Here is a 24,340-nt window from a genome sequence, read left to right as displayed (position 1 = left end):
CTCCCCAACCAGGTGCAGGAATTTAGACACTTGAATTAGGTGGGCTGTGTGCAGGAGGCAGTTTCTCAATGTCTGAATGCTATGGAAAATTTAACCATTTTCAGTCAGCTTTTCCTGAAGTACAGGAAATGTAGTGTCCACTGAACATTGTGGGCTTCCTAAAACAAGAATGGGTTTTGCAGTGAATACTTCTTTCTCCAGTATCTAAGGGAACATGAATGTTGAATCCTTCAATTCTACAGTATAGGTTTGTAGAGTTTTGTTCTTTTCCAATATTTAATGTGACTGGCACTTTGGTTTCTCCTTTGCTATTTACAAAGAAGGGGTTTCTGCTATCTTTTTTTTTTCTGGCTTTTAGAAATGTATGTACCTTGAGAGACCCTCTATGTCCTTTGTGGGCTGACAGGGGTTTTGTGTCTTTTTGCAGGGTGTTGCCTAGGCAAATCTCCAACTTCACAGAAATTGTCTTGGTGGATCTTGTAACAGAGCACAGACTTCTTAAATACACTATTTAAGTGGTTTGGCAGCATTTTTACTTCATTTTTGGTCAAAAAGTTATACTGTAGAATGCTCTTCAGAGCTTGACAATGAATAATTCTTTTCAGAATTTCATTTATAAATTCAAAAATTTCAGCATGAATTTATCTTCTACTCTTGTAGTACAGAAGCTTTTGAGCTTAACAGTGCAAATTAAAAGTGAAAATGGACTTCTATCCCATTTTCCCCACTCTAAGTTCACACAAAGAAGAGATTTGTATAAAAGGAGTATATGAATATGGATTTATAAAGTGAACTTTATTAAACTTTGCTCCAAATTACCTGTGCAATATTAAAAAAATACATAAAAATGAAATTAAATAATAATTTAGCTGTAACTAAGGATTTATTATAAACACAGGATTATCTTCTTATTTTAATAGTTATGTTAAACTCTTTGGGGAAAAAAGGAAATTTGATAAGACATAATCACCTTATCAGTATGACTGATGTGTATGTAAAATTAGCTGGACAAAATTCAGGACCTAAGCATGGATATCACTGCAAGTTAAATCTACAACTACTTTGGTGAAAGAAGACCAAGTTGCTCTCTTCAGGTCTTGGGTTAATCTGCATGGGAACAGAAGTGAGCCTTGAAAATGCTAAACTACAGTGATTATAACTTCATCTTTAGCACCAGCTGTAATGGACCTGTGTCCTTTGGATAGGCAAACAGTGTTATGTTACTGATCAGGAAAAGCAAGTGTCAGTGATCCTCCTCAGCACAAATGTATACACATTGTTCTATCCCAACCAGCATCTGCTACGCCAAGCTTAGGTCTGCAAGCTGCAGAGAAAGTGTTGACAAATTGAACTTCGCTGAAAAATTGATGGAAGAAGCTAAGATAGCTCAGTTAGCTAGAATATTTTTATAATGAAGGCTCCTCTTGCTCCTTTAAAAATGTCCCTTATCCCTAATCTGCTACACGGCTAGCCCATCTCATAAAAAAATTTCAGATGTTTAAAAAAACCTGAGAAGTAACTTATATTATTAGAAGAAGCTTGTCTTGCTGCCCATTATTTTTCTACTGTTTTGATATATGTTGCTGTCATTTCATAGACTCTTGCCTTATGTTCAAACTGCAAATTGTCTGGGACCTGGATCTTCCTTTTCATGTAGATACATAGCAGTGCCTGATACAAAGGGGTCTGTGAAACTTGTCATAAGTAGTGAAGACGTATCTCAAATGCAGTATATGGAAAAGAACGATTGAAATAGAGCATTTATGTGTAGCATAACCTTCTCAAGTATTTTCAGAAGAACTAAATATAAGCTATTTATGTCATTAAACAGAGATTAGAGTTGCTACATATTTATGTCTAACTAGGAAAATCACTCTAATTGATTCAATCTTGGCTCAGAGCTTGAACAAAATATATGTGAAAATCACAGAAGTTCTCATATGTTTATGAAAGCATAAGAAAAATGATACATTGACACTAGCTGCTGCTTTAGTCTCAGAAATTTAAAAAAACATAAGGATACTGGGGTAAGAATTGGAGTGAATAATGACCTCTGTAGACTTAGAAATCCACACCATATTTGGTGGAAAAGAAAAAAAGGTACAATTCCTGTGTAAAAAGAGAGTTGATGTTAAATCAACTGTCAAATTTTTATTTAATTATGGGAATAGAAGATTCAGTTTATTAAAAAGCCTGTCTAAACTCTTGCTTACCTGTATAGTGCAACTGAATTTGATAGATTTGAATTATGACTTATAATATTAAAAACATGATAATATTTTAGAGACTGTTAGGGGTCCAATTCCTGCAGCCATTTTGCATGAATAAGGCTTGACCCTTACATATGTAGTAGACATTTCCACTAATAATGTGATAAAAATAATTCTGCTTTGCCATTCCATAGATCAAAATTATCTACTTAGTTGTGTATAAAGCCATCTAGTGAAAAACTTGGCATTAAATTGCTAAGTCCCATTGCAAACAATGTTGTAAACTTGCTAAAATCTGTCAATATTGCAGAATTACAGAATTCATAGAGTTGGAAGGGATCTAAGGGACCTCTGGAGACCATATAGTTCAACCTCCCTGCCAAGACAGGGTCACCTAGGGCAGGTTATATAGGAGCACATCCAGGTGGGTTGTGAATGTCTCCAGACAAGGGGACTTTATGACCTCCTTGGGCAGCCTGTTCCAGTGCTCTGGAGTGCTTCCTCAATGTAAGGAAGTTTTTCCTCATATTTAGGTGGAACTCCTTGTGTTTACAGCCATTGTTCCTCATCCAGCCTCTGGGCACCACTGAAAAGAGTCTGGTACCGTCCTCTTGACAAATGACTTTGAGATATTTATAAATTTTGAAATCACCTCTTAGTCTTCTCCAGACCAAACAGGCCCAGCTCCTGAAGTGTGTCCTCAAAAGATAGATTCTCCAGAACACATATGTGTCATTAATATATGAGCTAAAGACCTGAGCTGTTTCACAGAATGGTTGAGGTTGAAGCAGTCTTTTGGTGATTATGTAGTTCAACCTGCTTCTGATGAAGCAGGTTGAAGGTAGAATTGGAAGCCTTTGGAGAGGATAACAATGCTTAAATGATATAGTCTTTATGATGCAAATTACCTGATGCGAATGCATATTTTGTCACTTGAGATTATTTTTAGGGTATAGAAATGCTATTTCTGCACAGGTTATCTGAGGGAAAAAACTTCCTGCTATAGTTTAGATTTTTTGTTTGCAGTTGCTAACCTGATTGGCGATATAGAAAAGAATGTAAGTCAGAATTTTTTGAGATAAGTCTCAGAGTGTGCTGTCATTGAAAATACCATCGCTTGGAAGTTCAATATACCTTTCTAAAATGACAAAGTTACACAAATCTAGTTTGTTTCATAATATTGTTTTTCACTAATTCCAGGTTTGCCCTTGTGTACTTCCTTGTCTGTCCATACTCTGGACACATTCTTGCAGCATGAAAACACCCTGAGTTCTTAACATCCTTTCTAAAATTATTAACTAAAATAGTATCTTTCATTAATATGATAAAATATATTTTAATTTTAAAATGGTATTTCCCTGCTGAAAGGATCACTAACTGTGTTCAAACACTGTATGTGCTTATTTATCATTTTGCAATGCAGTTATCAACTTCTGTTCATAGGCAGATGTTTTGTTATCTATTTTTCTGGAGAATTCCTTGGCTCTGACAATACTCTTTGTATTTTCCTTCCTTTCCTCCAAGTTATGTACTTTTGGGGAGATGATCAATGCTCTGTAGTAGAGTCACTAGGTAAGTTCACTGCTTGAAGAGTTCCTTAGAAAAGTTCAGTGTTTGAAGATGTTCTTTTGTTCAAAATCAAGCCCAACAGATAAAATATTCACAAAATAGAAACAGTAATAAAAGATTCAATTAAGATGTGTCAAAAGGTCAGTGTTAGTAAGTTAATTTTTTACAGGGTTGCTGCACATTTTATTGATGAGAAAATATCTAATAATCATATTGAATAAAATCATTAACATAAAGTATTTTATTCAACTAAATGTTTGACCTGAAAGTGAAGTCAAAATTAGTGTAGTTAAAAAGATAAAAGAAATGTTTCCTTTAGATCTTGAAACACTGGAAAGAAGCGATGTTTCCACCAAAGAATTTATTCTTTATAGCGCTGTCTGTTTTGATGAAAAGATGATAATTTTGATCATCCTTTAGTTATGCCTTGTTGTAAGCTTATTCGGTAAATAAGCAATGTAAACAGATGTTGCTAGCAGCCACAGTGGTTTGCACAGCAGTTTGTGAATTTTGCTTCCAGATCCTCTGGGAACTTCTGGGAGCCTCAGGGTGAGTGCTGGTGATGCTGGTGTGTGCTGGTGCAGCTGCTACAGAGCTTCTAGTGGCTTTTGCTTTTATTAGCAAAGATCCTGTTTCTGGTAGTGTCCATCAGATATTGTGGTTGAAGGACACTTTACCCTTCTGTCTTCAGCTGACTCCTGAAGAGTCAGTGATAATCCTTGTTCAGTGGGTGCTAGGGAGACACCTGCACTGCCTGCCAGCCCAGACATCAGCTCCCAGCAGTACCCAACAAATGCATCTGTTTGTGCAGAAGAATGCACGGGGAGGGCGCAGAATCTGCTCATTCCTCATACAAATGGTGAAGGACCACAGCAGAGCACTATCCTGGGCCCAGTGAAGGTCTGGAGAGGGGACGCAGCTCTCAAGGCCTCTCTCAGAGGGAAAGCACATGAAGAGAGAGGGAGTGTGATAAAATCATAGAATTGTTTAGGCTGGAAAAGACCTCTAAGATCATTGAGAGCAACTGTTAACCTAACACTGCCAAGTCAGTCCACCACTAAAACAGGCAGGGAGAAGAGAAGGAAATTGCATTCTTGTAAAAAGATTAGCTCAGAAGCCTAGAGTGCTTCTATGGAACGGATGATGGTCTGGTAAACATTTGTGGATCAGAATCTAAGATGAGATAAGAGAGGACAAGAGTGTGGGGGTAGATTGTTACAGCCTACTGAGTCAGGATAAAAATGTGAAAAGCTAAATAGCTCTAGGAAGTCTTGGGATCACAGACACTGGTGCTCATTGAAGGCTCAAGATTCCCTTACATCAACTAGAGGGGCAATGTAATGAGATGTGAACAGTTAAGGAGATTTCTGAAGGGTTACAAGGATAACTTCATGATACAGACACTGGTTGTCACTACCAAGGGTGACACAGATGGATCTGCTATTCACTGGAAAGACGTGCTGGGTTGTGGCAATTAATGGTAGCCTGGGCTGTAGCTGCCATGGAACAGTGAATCTGAGATGTTGTGTGACAAGTTTGTGCAATCTCTAGTCCTTAACACACTCAAGATCAGACTTGGTAAATCCCTGAGATACTAGTCTGATCTAAGGGCCATTTAAACTTGAATTATCCTTTGAACTCTTCAATTACTATCCATCATCAGCTGAATGGACTGTTTAAAGAGGAAAGATGGAAGCTGGAGGCCGTATACAGACAAGGATTCCAGAATTCTCTGCTTGAGAAATATTTCCTGTTCTGGGCCGTGAGATTTAGTTTAGCCATTTGCAAATATAAGATATTTTAGTGCTTATTTGCTTGTTTTCTGCTACTAACTTTGCTTTCCATTGAAGACAGTAGAGGATTTGAGAACAGAGAACTTTTTATGAGATTAAAACCACAACTTCTCATCTGCTACCTGCAGAGGTTTATCTGAAACTCTTATTCAACACTACACTAAATCTACCTATAAACCTCAAAGTTCTGAATTAAAAAGGCCACATGGTCTGTATGCTGATTCCATATGAAAAGGTCTATCTGTTTTAAGAATTTTAAAAAATATTCATGACTTGCTTTATCACAAACAGGCTCTTTCTGGCACTGTCAGTTTTCTTGCAGCGCCAGGAGAGCATCACAAGCTCTTTATTTCATCTTCAGGTTATCCAACACAAATGGCACAAATGCTGACAAACCAGCAGGAATAACTTTGTACAGAAAATTTAGCAGCAGTAATAATGGCACCATGACCTGATTATACAGCAGAAAAGAAGGATAGATTTTTTTTTCCTTTTTGGTGGATACAGGGTTCTATAGAAATTTTAAAAGAGAAAACACTGTGTAGATTTCTGACATAACAATTTACAATTGTAATGTATGACAGAATCATGTAAAGAATAATCAGAGTTAACCTTATTAAGTAATCATTTACTCTATTTATATTTGCACATGAACATGAAGAATGAAACAGTGTCTGAAAGTAAGAAGTGATTTGTACCTTTTTGTGCCAGAAACTTAACATAGAATTTCCTGTCTGTTTCATTACATTCACCTAGGAATTAAATTTGTCAGCCTTGAATTCAAATTAATATGATTTATTGTTTCTCTTTTAGAAGTCTTTTAGGAAAATCTTCCTTTAATTTTAGATGTAAAACTACTAGTAATACAATGAAGACATCTACAGCTTAAGGCCTTTTACTTTAATTCACTCAACTGGGAATTTTAAAATTTATTTTCATGTAAGATATTGAGTTGAAAATTCCTTTTTGTCCTCTCTTATGTCTTGTCCATCATCAGTTTCTATGGAGAATTTTATTCCCAAATCATCCTTGCAGCCATTAGTAACCTAGCAGAGAACAATGAGGAAACTGGTATTTTTTTTCCAAGTAGAGATTCAACTAATACTTTGTACTTGTGTTGAATCTCACCTCATATGCATATACTAACAGATTGGCATCTCTCTCTTTCAAACAATCCCGGCAGATGGGAATTTGTTCTACTTTGACATTCCTAAGGTTGCTGTTAAAGCTGAGAAATGGAGCTTGGAAGTTTGAGAATCTATTGCTTTTTGAAATGGAATGGAAGACTTGTGGTATCTAAAACATTGAAGCAGTATACCATAAAAGTGTAGGGAAGAATACAAGGGCTTTTTTCTTAAAGTTGATTCCATTATTCTAGGGTTTGAATTTGTGTGAGCCTGAGGCTGCCTTCACCAAGCTCAATGTTTCTAGCTGGTTCCAAATTTTAGTACCAAAGTTACGGTGTGCCTTTCAGTAGTTGTCTCTCATAATGATCTCTTTCCACTTAAATGCTACAACTATAACCCTGCATCATCTATTCCATGATAGGGGAAAAATAGGGTTAGTCATAAGACAGCAAGGAAAAGATGCAGCAAGAAGCAACCAGCTGCCCCTATGGTTCATAAGTGCAGCTTCCTATCTCTGCCAGTTTCAGACGGAAGCTTTTGTGAAGGAAAAAAAAGGAGACAGAGAATCCATACAAAAATGCAATGACACTTTGTACATTCAACACCCTGCAGAGATGGAGAGATTTTTTTTCAGCTAAAATAGGACAACTCAGTTGTTAAGCAGTAACAGGAATAATCCCCCAAAAATATAGGAATGGGAAAGGTACAAAAAATTTATGTTTTAAAGTGCCAAACTGAAAGAATTTGATGTCACCTTGAAGTAACATATTGTAGCATGCCAGGATAAGGGTAAAATGAGTTTTCAAAAATACTAAAGAAGAGATTAAAGCATGTACTTTAAGTGAGAAACAGAATGGCAGCAATTTCTTGGCTAAGCAACTTCGGTTTTACTTGAAGACTGCAAAGAAGAGTTCATGCTTATTAATCAGGTCAGGGCTACTTTTATGCCTATTTTTCATCATTAGACAGGCTACCAAAAAAATAAAGGCTAGGGATTGGATTCGAGTCTATGAGGAACAAAATCCTTTCATTGGATTCGAGTCTATGAGGAACAAAATCCTTTCATTTTCTTGGCTTTTAAGGTAGTTTAAAACATATTTTGGATTTGGGTAACTGTTTAATCTGCTGGCTTGCTCTATTATGCCAGACTTAGAGTCTGATTCCTACATTCAATGTTATACTGAGTTTCTTCTCTAGTGTAAATCATGTCCTGTTTCTCCCCAGTGTTGTACCAGAGTTACTCTACCATCAACTTTCATGAGCTGTAGGCAAGCCCTGATATAAAACTAGCTTAGATCAAAAGAAAACCTTGGAAATGAATGCCAAAAAAGCAGGACTGTAAAAGATCACTTTATTTTTTATTTTTATCTTTATCATCTTTATCATCTTTATCTTTATCTTTATCTTTATCTTTGTCTTTATTTTTTGCAACCTTTCCATATATATATATATATTTATATATTTAAAAAAATATATATATATATGTGTGTGTGTGTGTGTGTATTTCTCAGAATCTTTTATTTTTAACACTACAGCTACATTAAATATTCTGGACTATAAGGCCCTCTGTGGAAAAGGGCTAAAAGGACCACTTTTCAATAGAGCATAGAGGGGCTTTTAACGTGAACAAAAAACATGTATTTTTCACCAAGATTCTTTGCTGAGAAATTAAATTAAGTTGAAGTCCTACTAAAGTAGTAAAAAATTTAACATATTTTCCTGTGAGGTTGCACATATGTGACAATTTTAAATATTTCTGAATTCTTAGATTTAACATCTAACACCTTAAGACAAATTTAATAAGAACTTTCAGAGGCACAAAATTAAATGGTCAATTATATCAGCTCAAGGAAGTGAATTTTTACTGCATTTTTCAATAATATTAATGCATCAGATAAAAGCAGAAGAAGCTGTGTGCATTTTTTACCTCTCACATATTCTGAAATCCACTCTTGTGTAGTAATGATTTACACTGGATTTGTAGAAGTGTTAAGAAAATTGCAAAGAGGTTAAGTAACAGAGGTATTGGCAAAGCAAATTACACATTCTGTGTGTAATATTTGGTATAAATTATTAATGTAAAGGATAATCTTTGTTTTCAGAGTAACTTCAAATGTATATTATAATTACCTTGTATGTTTGATTAAAGCCAGCAATTGAATGATAGACTATAGAAAAAGAATGTAATTGTAGAACAATCCATTAAATTTCACCAATTTTACTGACTATGCCAATGCTATTTTTTGACAATGGAAATAGAACGCAATATATTATCTGCTGCAGATAAAAATACAGAGGCTAAAGGAAGTCTCCTGACAATACTCACAAACAGAAAAAAAAATAGATCCACTCTAAGAAATGTTAGAGAAGCTAGTGAGTTGGTGTTAGATGATATACTCAGATGTTAGTTGATATACTCAGTGATCATTGCAAAACAACAAAAAAAGGTAAGGGACAGCAGCATTTATCTTGATTTAGTAAGTATATAAAATGAACAATCAAGCTATTTAACATATGCATAAAATATTGTCCTGAGACATCTGGATTTTGTTTGGATATGTTATTGAATAAAGATTTCAAATATAAGCAAAGATAATCTTTTATTGTTCATTAGATTGAATGAAATATGACCTAATTATTCACTAAAACAACTTACACAACACTTTAATTCTCTTTTTTTTTCCTCTAAGAACACTATGTTTTAATTAAATTCTCTGTCACTTGAAGTAGCAAGACTATGGTGAACAAATGGCATCATCAGAGTAGTTTATTTCAGACACTTAATTTTGAGTGGTTCCATTATGTTTCTCTTTTGAAAAGTACTGCCTATACCTGGCTTACTGAATATGAAGTATCTCTTAAAAAATAAAATTATGTAATATAATAACGACTGAGGGAGAAGTTTCAATGTATTTTTTTTTTTTTGGTCATGAAACAATGTGAAATACATTATGTTTTGAGCAGCATTTAATTTAAAACGTCAATGTTTCTTCTTTAAATGATTAATCTCAAGTGAGATGTGATTATCAATAAGATGATATCCAAATGCCCCCAGAATCAGGCAATTAAAGAAAATATATTTGACATTGAATCTGAGATATGTCAAAAAAGAACTTCTGGTCAGTTTCTGTGTTTTATTGGGAGGGTTCTTTAGATGCAGCAACACTGCTTATTGCAAAAGCAGGTCATGTAGGCCAAGGTCAATAATTTGCCACAGGGCTGCATTTATCTTAATCTTTCCTGTCTTGCTCTTGATAAAATGAGTATTTTATTCATTGGTGTGCATAACTCTCAATTAGAAAATACCAATTTTCCCTCCTGTAAGACAGAAAGAAAAAAATAATAGTTTGTGTGGTAGTCTGTTATTTTACACTTTGGTCTTCTATAGTAGGTTTTAAATATTCCTTGTTATAAGTTTGTAATGGTTCACTCATGTACCCCATTTGGCTTCCTAATGAGTCAGTCCTGAGTTGTTTACCCCAAGATTCTCCTGCCAAGTGTATGTCAATCCACCTGTCAGTCTCCTTGTACCTCCTTTGTTCCCTTCTGGAATGTTCCCTGTCCTTCATCCTCTCCTCGAAGCAAGATTGGGGTGCAGAGTTTGCTCCTTCCCCTTGCTGGCTTCTATTGGATAGCCCTTACCCTGCACTCCTCCCCTAATCCCTTCCTATTGGTAAAAGGTTGTGTCCTCCCCTTATTCCCGCCTCTCCTTAAAAGCAGCTTTTTGCCGTCAGTTATTGTCACTTGTTCCTGAGTCCTCTGGGGAATAAACCTTCCTTGGAACTCAAACAAGTGACCCTTCTCTATTCCTTTGCCTCAGTTTCTTGTACTGTGCTGCTGCTGTGTTCCCCACGCCACAGCCATCTGCTGAGATCCAGGGGCGGCCGCTCTCATGACTGCCCATCGGCCTTGAAGAGTGAGCTGGCTGAAGAACATCTTCCCTGTGACTGCAATGCGCAGATACCAGTTTGGAAATTCAATCTACTTTATCTCAGTTCTTTCAAGAACTGGCATCATTTCAGAGAAAAGTTTCACTTAAACTTTTGAAGGCTTCTTGAAAGTCCAGCAAGCCAATTGCATAAAAGTGTCACACAATTTACATTTGATCTGTATCCTGAAGCTGCCTGCACGAAGGTCCCAAATTCAGAAAACTGTCTGGTGCACGGCCATCAGCAGGTAGGTGCAGAGATGCAGTGCTGCAGTGCCATTGGAAGCTGTACAAAATGACAGAGAGGTTGATGCTCAGTTAAGATTTTTGAGTGAGCTTCTATTTAGTTGCAATTTTTTTGCTACATAGAAGTTTAGCGAATAGGAAACCAATGGGTCCGGCCATGTACTGGAATTACTGAGTTCTGTTCATGTTTCTGGCAGAAACCTGCTCTGCTAGGGAGATTACCAAGTCTTGCTATGTGATTTGTCTTTGCTCTTCTTTTTTATGCTATAGACTTTGGTTGTTTGTACATTTCCTAAGGCAATAGAATCTTGATCTTCAAAGGGCTTATTTTAAACAAAAGAGCATACAGTGACTGAGCATTAAAATATTAATCTTGTGGAGAAGTCCTAAGAATTTACTCATCCAAGTGTACAGTTGTCTACTTCACACTGAAGTGAGAGGAAAAATATATTTAACCTGGAATGTAACTTGCATGGCTAAGTATAAATTTAGACAGCTGGCAAAAAAATCCTTCTTCCTGATCATGGTTACTAACATTACACATGATTTGGTAAATTAAACAGCTTTTGCCTTGTAGTATTCAGGAAAAGTGAATATCATAGTTAATTTTAAGAAGACACTCAAACTGTAAATTTCTGTGCTATTTTTAGCCACTGAGCAAAGAAGGAAAAACAAATACCAACCCCTCACCCCCACCCCCCCAAGTGTTCTAAGTTGTTTGTTAACAGTTTTATAAAGAAAACTGTTCCCTTCTTGCAAAATGCTTGAGGATATCTATTAATTTTTAGGAAATAAAAAAAGTCAGTACTCACATTTACATCTGCTGCTAACTCATGCATTGGCTAGTTTAGGGGAAAACACTAAGTTTTGTCTAAGATCTTGCTGGTTTTTATTAACCCATTAAGTACAGTATGGAGAAGAAAGTAAAGAAACAATCACATAGAGTAATTTTAATCACCAGAATGTTCTCTCTTCAGCTTGAATTTACCAAAAGTGCCTTTTGTGATCTAAAACTCCAATTTTAATTTACAAATTTACTTCAACAAGAGCCCAGTATTGATTGGAACCTTCTTTCACTGAACGTATCTATTATAACTGTGAAACTGCATGAACATGGTTTTAAGAGAGTTTGGGTTAGATTTAATCTAGAAACTCACAATAAATCTGCTTCCCAGGATGTTCTCATTCTCTCACCCCTGAATGACTGGTCTTTCAATTTTCTACATCAAGGAAACTTTTAGAGCATGGCTACTCCATAAGTTATTATTTAAGTATTTTTAATGATAAGTACTGTTGCATCCTGGGTGTGGGTTCAGACTGGGGGTTCCGGTCTTTGTTAGCTTACCAGTTCTATGTATCCTCGTGCATCCCCTGTGTTTCCCCACCACGGAAGTTAGCCTCAGGCTGCCTGCCATTGGGTTTTCTCCCCTGCCACTCCTGTGCCCACTCCCCCATCCGGCCCTGGGAGTTCCATGCTTGTCACCTCATTCTCGCGGTCCCACTGGCCCCGAAGCCCCGTGTCCGCCCCTGTCGTGTTCCCATCGGTCGCTGTGGCCACGTCACTGCCACGGCATCTGCATTCATTGGGTGGAGGGCTCCCGTCCTCCCCTATCCCTTCCCCTATATCATCCCGCTCCCCCCCAGCGTCACTGCCAGATTTGTCCAAGTGAGGCTGGAAGCGGGCTGCGGCTTCTCCAGCACAGCTCACGGCCAATAAAGCATCCAGCCGCCACGCGGACGGATTTGCACGAATTCCCTGCCTCTTCGTTTCTTCCCTCGCACTGAAGGCAACGTGCGGCCAGCCCACCCCGGGGCGCAGCTGCAGAAGCGCCCGGAAGTAGCGGCCAGCACCAACCCTCGGAGAAGCCGAGGCCCCAAGCCGGGCGCTCAGGAGCCGACTGGGGCCGGGAAAAGTAACGCACAGCCGCAAAGTACATTTTCTTAAAGTCTCATTAGTCACATACATTTGAAATTATGACTGAAAGTGTGCATACTTAGTGCTGTCTTAAAAAAATACTAATTTAAGTTACATAGACCTTTTATAAAATAAAGTTATTGACAATATATAAGATAGTTATTGGTGCCTAGTTGAAAGATAAAAGTACATTACAGATTACAAGATAAAGAATAGAAATCCCTTCATAAGAAATAGAGGATTCAAAAGAGAGGGAATTCATAAAATCATAAAACATTTAAATTTGAAATGCTGCATTTTCATAAATGCTATATCAAGAAACTTCACCCATTCCTCCTGCTTCTGAAGTTTGCTATTTTAGACACCTACCTGGTGCCCTATATCTTACTCTGTAAGAGGCTGTCTGAAGCCCCCCTCATTCTCCTTTTGCCTTCCAATTGCCATGAGGAGAAACCCCTTCCCCCACTACTGTTCCAGCTTGGAGACAGCGGCAGTGCAGGTGCAACTGCTGTACCATTACGTTAGCTGTTCCGAACAAAGCCTGGCAAGAACTTGGCAAGGAGTTGGCAAGGACTTGGCAAGGAATCGGCAAAGACCTTGCACGGACCCAGCAAGGAACAGACTACTGCATTTTTTGCCCACTCTCCTCCCTTAAGCCGAATGAACTTTTGGGGTGACTCTAGTGGTCTCTCACTGAAGACCCCTCATCTGCCTCATTGCCACCATGACAGATGGAGATCAAGAACCCTCCTCCCAGGGACTGAGACTGAGACCCCTACCACAGGGAGTGGGGAAAAGGGTGGTGTGCTTCTTCAGTAACTCCAATGGACTTACTCTTCATTGTGTTTGTCCTGCCTTGGTGGTTTCAGTGGACTCACCTGTTCCCTTGCAGCAACTTCAATAGACTCTCATTGTCCTGCATGTTCCCTGCTTTTTCCTTGGTGGACTATAACTGGACCCCTGAGTTGACCAGAACTTTGGAGACTCCCCTGACACGACAAGACGGATCCCCATCATCCTGACCACTGAGGATCTCGCCTGTGTTGGTAGCTATTCCCATCCCCCTCCTCTCTCTCTCTCTATCCTTTTATCTCCTTTCTGACTCCACTATCGCATTTACTGTTTTGACCCCTAATAAAGGTGCATTTGTTGTGATTAACTGATAGTCCCTTCTTGTTTGCCTTTTTGCACTTTTGGGATCGGTGAAAAGAACCATCACGATTCCTTTACCCCTACGGGTGGATTGTGACATGGTCTTAGGAGATTCAGAAATGTGAAGGAGACCCTTATGAATGTGTGTTTCACCAAGGCTGCTCTCCTTCTTTTTACTGTATTTCATAATCAATGAATCAAACTGCAGGTGGAAGACAAAGGAACCATCTTATGCTATATATTTTGTTGGGTTTTTTTTCTTCTGCAAAACAAATACATCAATGAAATTTTTTACATTTTCACTATTTTCTCATTATAAGAAGTCAAACTACTACACATCTTTTCATATAGTGTAATCTTGAGCAGGAATAATAAGGAAACTAATTTGAGAGTGATTCTGAAAATTTGATAATATTCAGCTCTTGCATTCTAAGTATGTTTTAAACAGAGCAGGATAAATACCAATTTGTAAATATCTGTCCCATTGGATTTAAAACTTAACTTTAACAAAGTTAAGATGAAGATGTTTTCCACAATGCATACTAGATAGCTACAATGCAGCTAAAACTCAACTTAATGTGATGTCTTTCATTTTTTGCAGTTGAAAGCATACAAAATATGGAGAAGAAGGAGGTTTGATGTATAATTTTCTTTCAATAAGTGCCAGGGAATTATTCATAATCATAGATGTAGTAGTTATGGAGAGTTGATTTTTTTCTTATGTTTAGTTGACTTTTGGAGTGCAGCTTAAAGCATTTGTGTTCAGACAGGCTGCCAGCTGAATATTTGATGTCTGTGCTAGCTAATACAGGCAGCAATTCAAAGCAATGTTCTGAATTACTTTATTTGGGGAACAAGAGAAGGGGGAATGTGTTTTGTTTAATTTCATGTTTTGAATTCATAAGTCTTAACATGTTCTTTCATGAGGAATGTAAAACAGAAGTAGTTATTTCCTTAATTATGCTCCAAGGCCCTACATTTGTTCTCTTGGACAGCTTTCTAGAAAACTTCTGCCTTCTGGCTCCTGGAGTTCCCAGTATTCAGAGAGAATACAAGCATTGCTATATCCTTTGCTGCCTCAGAGACTGTTGCTTTTGTCTTCTGTAAAGCTGCATTCATAGACTGGCATGCATAGTATACAAAAAGATCATAGTAGAGACTTTAAAAATACAGTTTGATCTTTATTTATTTAATATGGCATTTGTTGGTTAGTTTTTTGGGGGGGGTTTTTTGGTTTGTTTTGGTTTTTTTTGGGTTTTTTGGGGTTTTTTTTGTTGTTTGTTTTTTTTTTTTTTTGGTTGTTTTTTTTTTTTTTTTGTTTTTTTTTTTTTTTTGTTGTTTTTTTTTTTTTTTTTTTTTTTTTTTTTTTTGTTGTTTTTTTTTACAATTTTGCTGCCAGGTCTGAAAATCTTTTTTTTTTTCCCATGGAAATAAGAGAAAGCCCCACATCTAGTCCTAAACCTAGATTTTATTTTAGAAATTAAAACCACAGGAAACAGTGTATTCATAAATGTATTCACTGCATGTGGTTGCATTTGGCAACACTGAGGGATTTCTGGCCCCAGATTATCAGGCTTCTTGAATCCCATCTCATACATCTCATACACAGCAAGTGAGGATTGCTGGTGTGTACCCAGTTTCTGAGCAACAGACTTAGCTCTGAATAGTATGCTTGGCATTTCTTACCCAGAGACAGCACTCAAGGTATTAAGAGGGGCTAAGATGCATAGGACCACGATTTGAATCCTTGCAAGGAATATAAATGACCTTTGTGTTAAAATGAGTGAAAATGAAAGGTGTGATATTCTTTAAGAACTGCTTACTCAGATAATCCCACATTTGAGTCACCTGGACTATCACCAAGTAGATTGTATTTCAAGAGCAGCTGAAGGTTCTTAGACATATCACATCTTGGTAAGGCACTTTTGCCCTCAGCAGCGCGTCCCTCCTTTTGCTGGAGTTGGCAGTGGAAAGGAGCACCACTGCTGGTCTTCACTGGATGGAGGACCACACATTTCTTGCTACTACTACTGCTTTTTCAAGGGGCAAAGAGAAGCTTGTGGAGGAGGGGAATCTGAATGAGAAGCTGTGAGATGTGTGACTGCCTCTGACTACATTCTGCTCTCTGCCCTCCTAAGTGCCTGTATTCAGAAACCTGAACAGGGAAGTTTTTCTGGTTTTGGAGATGAGGGAAGGTTTTTGTTTCATATGCTCTTCTCTGCCATCCCCAGCTGGTTTCTGTCACGTACATAAAGCCAGTCTAAACTTGAGAGATGATAGTATGAATCGATTAGTGTAATTAAGTACAACTTCTAAAGTACTCTAGAAACATCCCCTAACAAGTCATCTCTTTACTATTCTCCTTTGTTAAAAACAGAGATAGCCCTTGTTACCTAGATTGCATGCAAATTTGAAACTGTGTTTTTAAAGTGCTACTGACCAAGCAGCTTTACATCCTCTGTGACTTATTTTGTACCCCACAGGGTTAAGCTCACTGCCTTACTGACAACAGCACAGTGAAATGCACCTAATCTTTTTTCAACCATCAGTCGACACTTAGTCAACAACTAAATGTTAAATGAAGCTTTTAATGACAAATGTATTTCTAGCTCATTATGACAAGAAAAGGCGTAATATTCGTAACTTAGCCTATTAAAAATCTACACTGTGCAGCATGAAATTTTAAGTGGTACATTTCAGAGTATCAGAATTACTTACACAAGAAGATATGGATATGAGTTGACAGATGTGTCCATGAATATTTAGGAATGCATGGTAACTGATTGAATCTTACTGTTTAATGACTTAAGGCTTTATTCTGGTGGAATATGCACGTCATGTGTACATAATTCAAACACGGATATGGTAGGACAGCACTGTCTATGTTACATAAATACTATTTCAACAGGATTTGTTCTTACTATCTGAAAACATCATAAGAATCTGAAGATTCATGTTCAGTGGAGCAAAGGCAGATTTCAGTGTTTGTGTGGAACTTTTCCAATGGCTAAAGTTGTAATTGTTTGTCAGTACTCTGTGGCAAGCACATTTCTCTCTCTCTCAGGATTTTTCATAGAGGTGCACAGAGAGAAAGAAAGAGAAAACAATTTCTATTTCCGTTCCTTGTTTTTCCTATGTGGAATGTGCTTAGAGAATTGTTTACCAGAGGTGATTGCTTGATTAAATTCTAGTGAGAATTGTTTGAGCCTGGTGGCCAATCAGATCCACCTATGTTAGGACTCTGGCAAACAGAGTCATGAGTTGTGAGTAGGTAAATATAATAATTAATGAAAGTAAGTATATAGTTTTAATATCTTCCTTTATATAGTATATTAATGTATTATAACATAGTTATAATAAAGAAATCATTCAACCTTCTGAACTAGAGTTAAACATCATCATTCTTCCCATTAAGTTCACCTACATTTTACAATAGTACTCTATTTAGAAATATTGCAAAACTTGTCCTTTGAGCCTGAAATTACTCAGTCTTGCACTCCTTTATTTGGAAACATCATTCAAATTAGTCAACCTTCTGTGCCAGAGTGTCTAGCGACATTTTTCAAAGGTTATTTTGGAACACAGATATTTCCCTCATTTCATAGAAGCTAACCTCATCTGCAGAAAGTCAGTGAAGATTTATCTGTGCAGTCTGGATTCCCAAAGGTGTTGGAAGTCTTTGACTCAGTTCATGCCAATGGCATCTACCAGAGATAATGAAAGAATCTGTGGGAATAGATTGAGCATGATGATGATGCATACACCACTGCCACAATTTTTTGACAAATTTTTGATTTATATTTGTTTGTTCAAATAATAATGCTTATTGTATCTTTTTTTCCTGTAACTCAGTTATTGCTTGAAACTAATCACAAATTAAGTTTGTTAAGAAGATGAAAGAAATATATTTTCATGGGGAAAAAAAAATAGAGTCCTTACTTAAGTGTCAAAGATCTAAACAAAGAACTGATTAAATTAGACTCAAGTCTTATTTTTGGTAATAAGACTGGCACTGCTCTATGGATATCTGAACTTTAATTACATATTCCCAAAATGACAACTTGAAATATCTTCATGGTGCTGAAAAAGCCCATCAAGTACGGCTTGATGCAAAGCATCTCAGTGATGCTGTTTTAATACAGCTGTGTGCAGCTCAAGTGATATGAAAGGTTTTGGTTTTGGATGTTTCTTTCACACCTTAAATTCTGGTGGCAGAGTACAGCCCTTAGCGTTGTATCAGGTGCAAGAATATGTCTCAAAAGGATAAATTTTTCTGCGTTAATGGATTTGCACTCATGGACATATCTTCTGCAGCTCTGAAAGACCAGGATCATGGACTTGTCACTCCAGAAACAAATTAGTGTCTTTCTCTGGCTGCAGGATGCCTCCTCTTGTAGAATTGGAGCAAGCTAAAAGTGAATGAGTAGTGCATATAGGCTCTCAAATCCAAAACTAAGCAGAAGGAGCTAATCAGAAGGCTGTGAACCAGTCTCTATCACTCATTCTTTCACTCTGATAGTACATCAGAGGCTGCAAAATATCAACATTTTAGTATACAGGCATCCAGGGCAGGGAACATATTTTTCATATTCTTTTCTTAGGTTATTTAATCATCACAATCAAGTTCAGAATTAGAAAGAGGAAGAAGAAAGTAATGACTGAAAACTAAATAACCATTCTTACAGTTTTTATGCACATCATTTGAATCATCAGCTGTAGACATTTAAATTGAGACACATTAAACTGGTTAATGTGCAGAATGATAACTAAACATCTGACCACCTGGTTGATTAGCATTTAGAAAGAAATTGTACAGTTGAGAAATAGAAACCAATTACAGAACTTAAGAAAGAATACAAAAGTCACATATCTTGTAAATATGAAACTGAGGAACTTAATAAAAATAATTTTTGCCAGCTGTTTCCAGGTTTACTGAATCAAAGTAAATGAGTTTTAAAAGCCATTTAGCAGATGGAAGGAAAATGTTCACATTTCCTAAAGTGTTAATGAAATTTAGTTATAGCAAAATTGGAAGAAACAAAAAATAGAAACCAGCAGCTGTCACAGTAAAATACTGAAGTGTAAAAACAAAACAAAAAAATAACCTCAAATAACAACGGGTTTCTTTTTCTCATTTCTTAATGGTAGAGTGGCAAAAGGAAAAGAAAAAAAAAGCAAAAATTTTGTTCTGTCTTTTTTGAATTTTGCTAATGAGTGTCATTTTTTATTAGTCAGTGGTTATAATGCAGCACAACTAGCTCATAAATACACTACTACTGAGACTGGTAATGATTCAAATGGTAGTCATAAATCCATTCAAATTGATACTTAGGGCATTGATAAAGAAGACCAACAGCCCGAAACATTTTAAGTGTTCATTTCAAAAGTTTTGGCATAAAGAACTTTATTTCCCTACAGGGACCATGATGCAGTTCTTAGAAGCTTTATGTATTTACCTGTATGAATCAGACAATGAGGCAAAGAGAAAGAGCATTACTGAAGAACAGTAACAGAATGTAAGGACTAGTAGAGCTGTTTATTAAGATTATTCTCATCTTTATCCACATAAATAAATATCCTAAAGTTAAAATTTTGGTTTACTGTGCTAGGCAGGAGAAAAGTAGAATAATGAAAGGCATCTGTATTGGCACAACAAACAGTTTCCACTTTGTGTTGTGTACCAGAAAAAAAAAAAAAAAAGTTGCATCATCAAATTAATCTGAAATGAAGCCCATACTTCCTACAGGATAATAGAGTTCTAAACAGCTATAGTTAAGTTCTGGGTTTTTTGTTTTTTTAATAATAAATGAAGAAATAAGTCCTATGATAATTTTATATTTTTGCCTTGTTTGTTTTGTTTGATTAGCAGGTGTGCAACACATAAATTTCTTATTTTTGTTGTCTGGTCACTTGTGTTATGGGTCCTTTACCTTCCTTTCTGAATTTTTACTTCAAAACCACTGACCTACACATTATGCTATGAGTCTTTTTTACTTCCAATGCACATACTTCATGTGATGTCACCAAATCTACCCAGCTAAGAGAAATTGCTGTCCCCCAAGAACACTCACCATTATTTAATTTTTTAAACTTATATTTTAATTCACTAATGCTAAGAAAAAGTAGTAATAGCTTAGTATATAAACATAAAATGGCACTTCATTCACCTGAATATTATATTATTTTCCCATAAGTTTATGGAGTTTGAAGAATTTCCCAGAGAGGAATATCAACTACAATATCCCTGCACCAGAACAGGCTCTGAAGCATTAATAAAAAGTGTTATTTTTTTTTTGTATACGTGTTAGTAGCCACAATACTGAAAGAATCAACTATTTTAGGACAATTTGCAATTTCTACTCAGCCAGATATTCACACAAGTTTTGAAAAATAAGGTTTTTTATGACAGGAGTTGAAACAGCTTTAGCAGAATCACTGATTCATGTTGCCCAGAGAGAGAGTTTACCTTTATTATCAATTCAGATTTGAATGAAATAACCTATGCTTCTATTACTATTGACCTTTTTAATTCTGTCTTACTGTCAAAGTGTCCAAAATGGTATGATAATAAACGGTGCAATACCTTGTCCAGACTTCCTGCTGTTCTACAGTTATATTTGGAACACTTTTCTTTCATCAGATTTGGAGAAATTGTTGGATTTTCTTCAGCCTTAAGTTAGAATTATGTAAAAATGTTGGTGTGTACAACCCCTATTCTGACCTTTTCTCAACCCCCCATCCCTGTTTCCTTGAATGTTAGAATTAGATTAAAACAAGTGTTAATTAGTTCTGAGCAAATTAAAAATAAATTAAGCAGCTCCTGAGTCTTGCACTATGCACTGGTACTGTGAATCTATATTGTAAACATTAGCTTGCAAGACCATTTCTTTGGTGATAAGGCTTCAGAGTATTTTATCCATTCCAATCTAGATCCAGGAAAGTTAATGAAATCAGTTCATTCTGATGCATTTAGTGCCACATAATGACAGGTATGTACTGTGAGCATAATGCATGAGGCTCTAGGGCAAGATTACTGCATTTACGACTCTCATGAAGCAATTTCATGGAGAGTACTTGTCAGTCAGCCAGGAAAGTTTTCCTTCACAGAAGGCTTCAGAACTGGACACTGCTTTTGGGAAAGAGTTGAGCAATATGTTGATTACAGCATTTTACAGCTATTTATGTACTTCAGTTTAATCAAACCCAAAAATTATTATATAAAGATTTAGGTCTCTGTAAGTCAGGGCAGAGTGGAACAAGCACACTTATAAATGTGCATAAGGTACTTTGTAACAAAATCTGTAATACATTTCTGTACCAGGAGATGATGAATAAAATATATGTGGATATGTGGTGGGTAGGATAGGAAGTATTGTACTAACTGCTGAAGCCTCAGTTTGAATGGAGCTGGGAGTAAGTAGTCGTGTAGCCACTATTGTATTATTTTAGCAATACCTGTGTTTCCCTCAAAAAGGCAAAATCACAAAAAAGTCCTGAGAGGCTATTCATTCTGGCCAGACACAAATTACTTGTTATTTTCTTCTTCCACTCTTTTAGGTCAGTTGCAATAACATAATTTTTGTTGATCTCATAGTCCTGACAGCCACCCATATTTCAAGCATTTTAAGGAGAGGGCTTGCAAAGCTGTGCTTATTCTGCCTTTCAAGTTGAATGACCTCAAAAATGTATTGCAGATTAGTACTGCCTCTGTTGATGCATAATGAAGTACCTTAAAAATCCTGTGCTTAGGTTTATACATGTCCATGGATTTGTACAATTCTTCTAGAAAATTCCACAAATTTTTCTGCACTCTATTACAGGGAACCAACACAGCTGAGGGCAGTGAATGCATTTTAGGTAGCACCTCTTAGCAGAAGATTGAAATAAATTAAAACTAGCTTCCAGGTTCCTCAAAGGAAATAAAAAAGATAAAACCAGAAGGAAGGGAAGGGAAGGGAAGGGAAGGGAAGGGAAGGGAAGGGAAGGGAAGGGAAGGGAAGGGAAGGGAAGGGAAGGGAAGGGAAGGGAAGGGAAGGGAAGGGAAGGGAAGGGAAGGGAAGGGAAGGGAGCAAGTCCATTCTCTGGATATATGAAGTCATGATATAAGCCAAAGATGAAGTTAAGAACAATTATGTGAATGAGAAATTAAATATTTCCAAGATAAAACTAGAAACTAGTCTAACCAGAGTGCCCTTTGAAACAAATGATGAAAAAAACAAAAATAAAAAATAAAAATTAAAAAAAAAAAAAAAAAACAAAAAAACAAAAAAACAAAAAAAAACAAAACAAAAAACTTCATGCAAAATATGCTCCTTCTCTTCCAGAGAAAAATCAAATTTATGCTGTGGCTTTATTTCCTGGTCTTCAGAAATGTGTCACTATTAGGTCTAGAGTTGATCAAGAATCATTTGGTTATTACAAAATAATCTTTGACTCTGTTCATGTAGATGCTGTCAGAGAAATATAGGAAATGTCTTTGCTTTTTCTGATGTGTTCAGTTTGTGGAAGTTGACTTTTACACAATTTTTAGAAGATTATTTGACTCACCTGAAGTGCAATATCATCATCTTATTCAGTGTGCATGGATATTCTTTGGCCATGTTAAAAATTTATTGTATGCAACTGAAGAAAAGAAAATTAATAGAATATGCTCAGTACTTATACTCTTAGTTGTAATTAAGTTCCAAAAAGCTTACGTGTAACGTCTATCAGTTTTCATTCTTACAAAGCTAATTACAAAAACAATCCTGGTGACAATTATAATAATTTTCCAGATTTTATTCTTTTGGTATAATGATTAAATCATTGTAAAAACTACTGTCATGTAAGTTTTCAATAGACTTAACCTGTTGGTTAAACTAGTACTTAACTGCCAAGTAGGTGTATCTTGTGTCTTTTCCTTTCTTTTTCTGAATGAGCTATGGAGATGTCATTTCTGCAATGATATTTAATATTAAATCCATTCCTGCTTCAGGTTGGATATCTTTATGGAATAGATTAGCTTGGATATAGCTTGCATTGTGCAAAAGGAGACCCAAGAAGAGCCAGCATAACTAACTTGTTTTTTCTTTTGTACTTCTATATTTGAATTACACTATAAATTATCTTATATTCAGAAAAAAAAAAAAAGAAAGGTAAAAGTTGAAAACTCTAGATGAACTTTGGAAACAAAAGAGAATAATGCATAGATTTTGCTGCATTTATTGGAATTTTCTGGTGCTTATAGTTTATTCCATTCACACTCTTTCCATCTGCAGCACCAGCTTGCTTTTCTTCCCTTAGGACTGCAGGGTGTTTTAATAATAGGCCTTCAAGACCCCCATAGCAACAAGAAGTCTGATAAAATAAAGAGAAAAAGGAGCTGAAGTGATCCCTAGAGAAGGAAAACATATTTTCCACTTTTCATTTCCATTTCACAACAGAATGATGGGCTGAACTAATAAAAGCCCATTGGCATTCCAACAAACCCAAACAGAGTTTGCCTGTTGGGTAGTAATTATACGTGCCAAGTATTCACATACATAATTAAGTAGTGTTCTGCTTCTTTAAATAAACATAATTGCATAGAAGCCAAAACAGTCAAATGGTTTCCCTCATTATTTGAAATAGAGAATAATAAGAAATTTTTCCAGTAAAATTTTATTTCCCTGCCTGCTCTCATTGGTAGGCTCAGTTGACTTACAGAAAAGAATTCAGTTGGCATGAGAAATTCTCAGATATTATTAGTTTCTGAAACATATTGTTATCATTTGGCCAGAGGTGCAAAACATGTCAGTCCCTACTAACAGCCAATAATCTAAATCTAACCAACTCTCTGACTTTGGTTCTAATCAGTTTAAGTTTTGCTTGCCTTTCCGTATGTACATGTTAAATTGATGGATGTTCTGTTGTGGATCAATAAGGAATGAACTGCTTAACTATCTGCCACATCTACTGGTATTTTCAAACACTTTTCCTCTCTTGAGCAATGTTCCTTTGCCAGACAGCTCTGTGTTGCTCTTTTAGGTTGCCTGCATGGTGCATTTTCCATGACAACGTGTGAGATACATGGAAGATCCTGCATGTCTCTAGGTCACTGATCCTGGTGGTGAGCTACACAGCAACAGCCACTGTACAGCAGCATCACCCCCTCAAACAGGGAGGGAGGACAGAAATCACCCTGTAAAACATCCTGGCACACGTGACAGCAAGTTTCCTAATTCCACAAAGTTAGACAATGGAAATTATGTATTTGTGCCATTAATACTGTCATTTCAGGAAGGAGATATAAGGTCACTGTGTTGACAGAGTGAGGATAAGAGGCTTGTGGCTGAAAGCACACTGGGAAGAGTAAGGATGTCTCAGGCACTGTTAATAATTAGCTGTGTTAGAATAGCATCTCTGACTCCTGATTGTACAGG

Source organism: Vidua macroura, chromosome 1 (assembly GCF_024509145.1).
Source record: "Vidua macroura isolate BioBank_ID:100142 chromosome 1, ASM2450914v1, whole genome shotgun sequence".
In the NCBI taxonomy this organism is placed as follows: domain Eukaryota; kingdom Metazoa; phylum Chordata; class Aves; order Passeriformes; family Viduidae; genus Vidua; species Vidua macroura.
Note: the sequence above shows the minus strand (reverse complement) of the source record.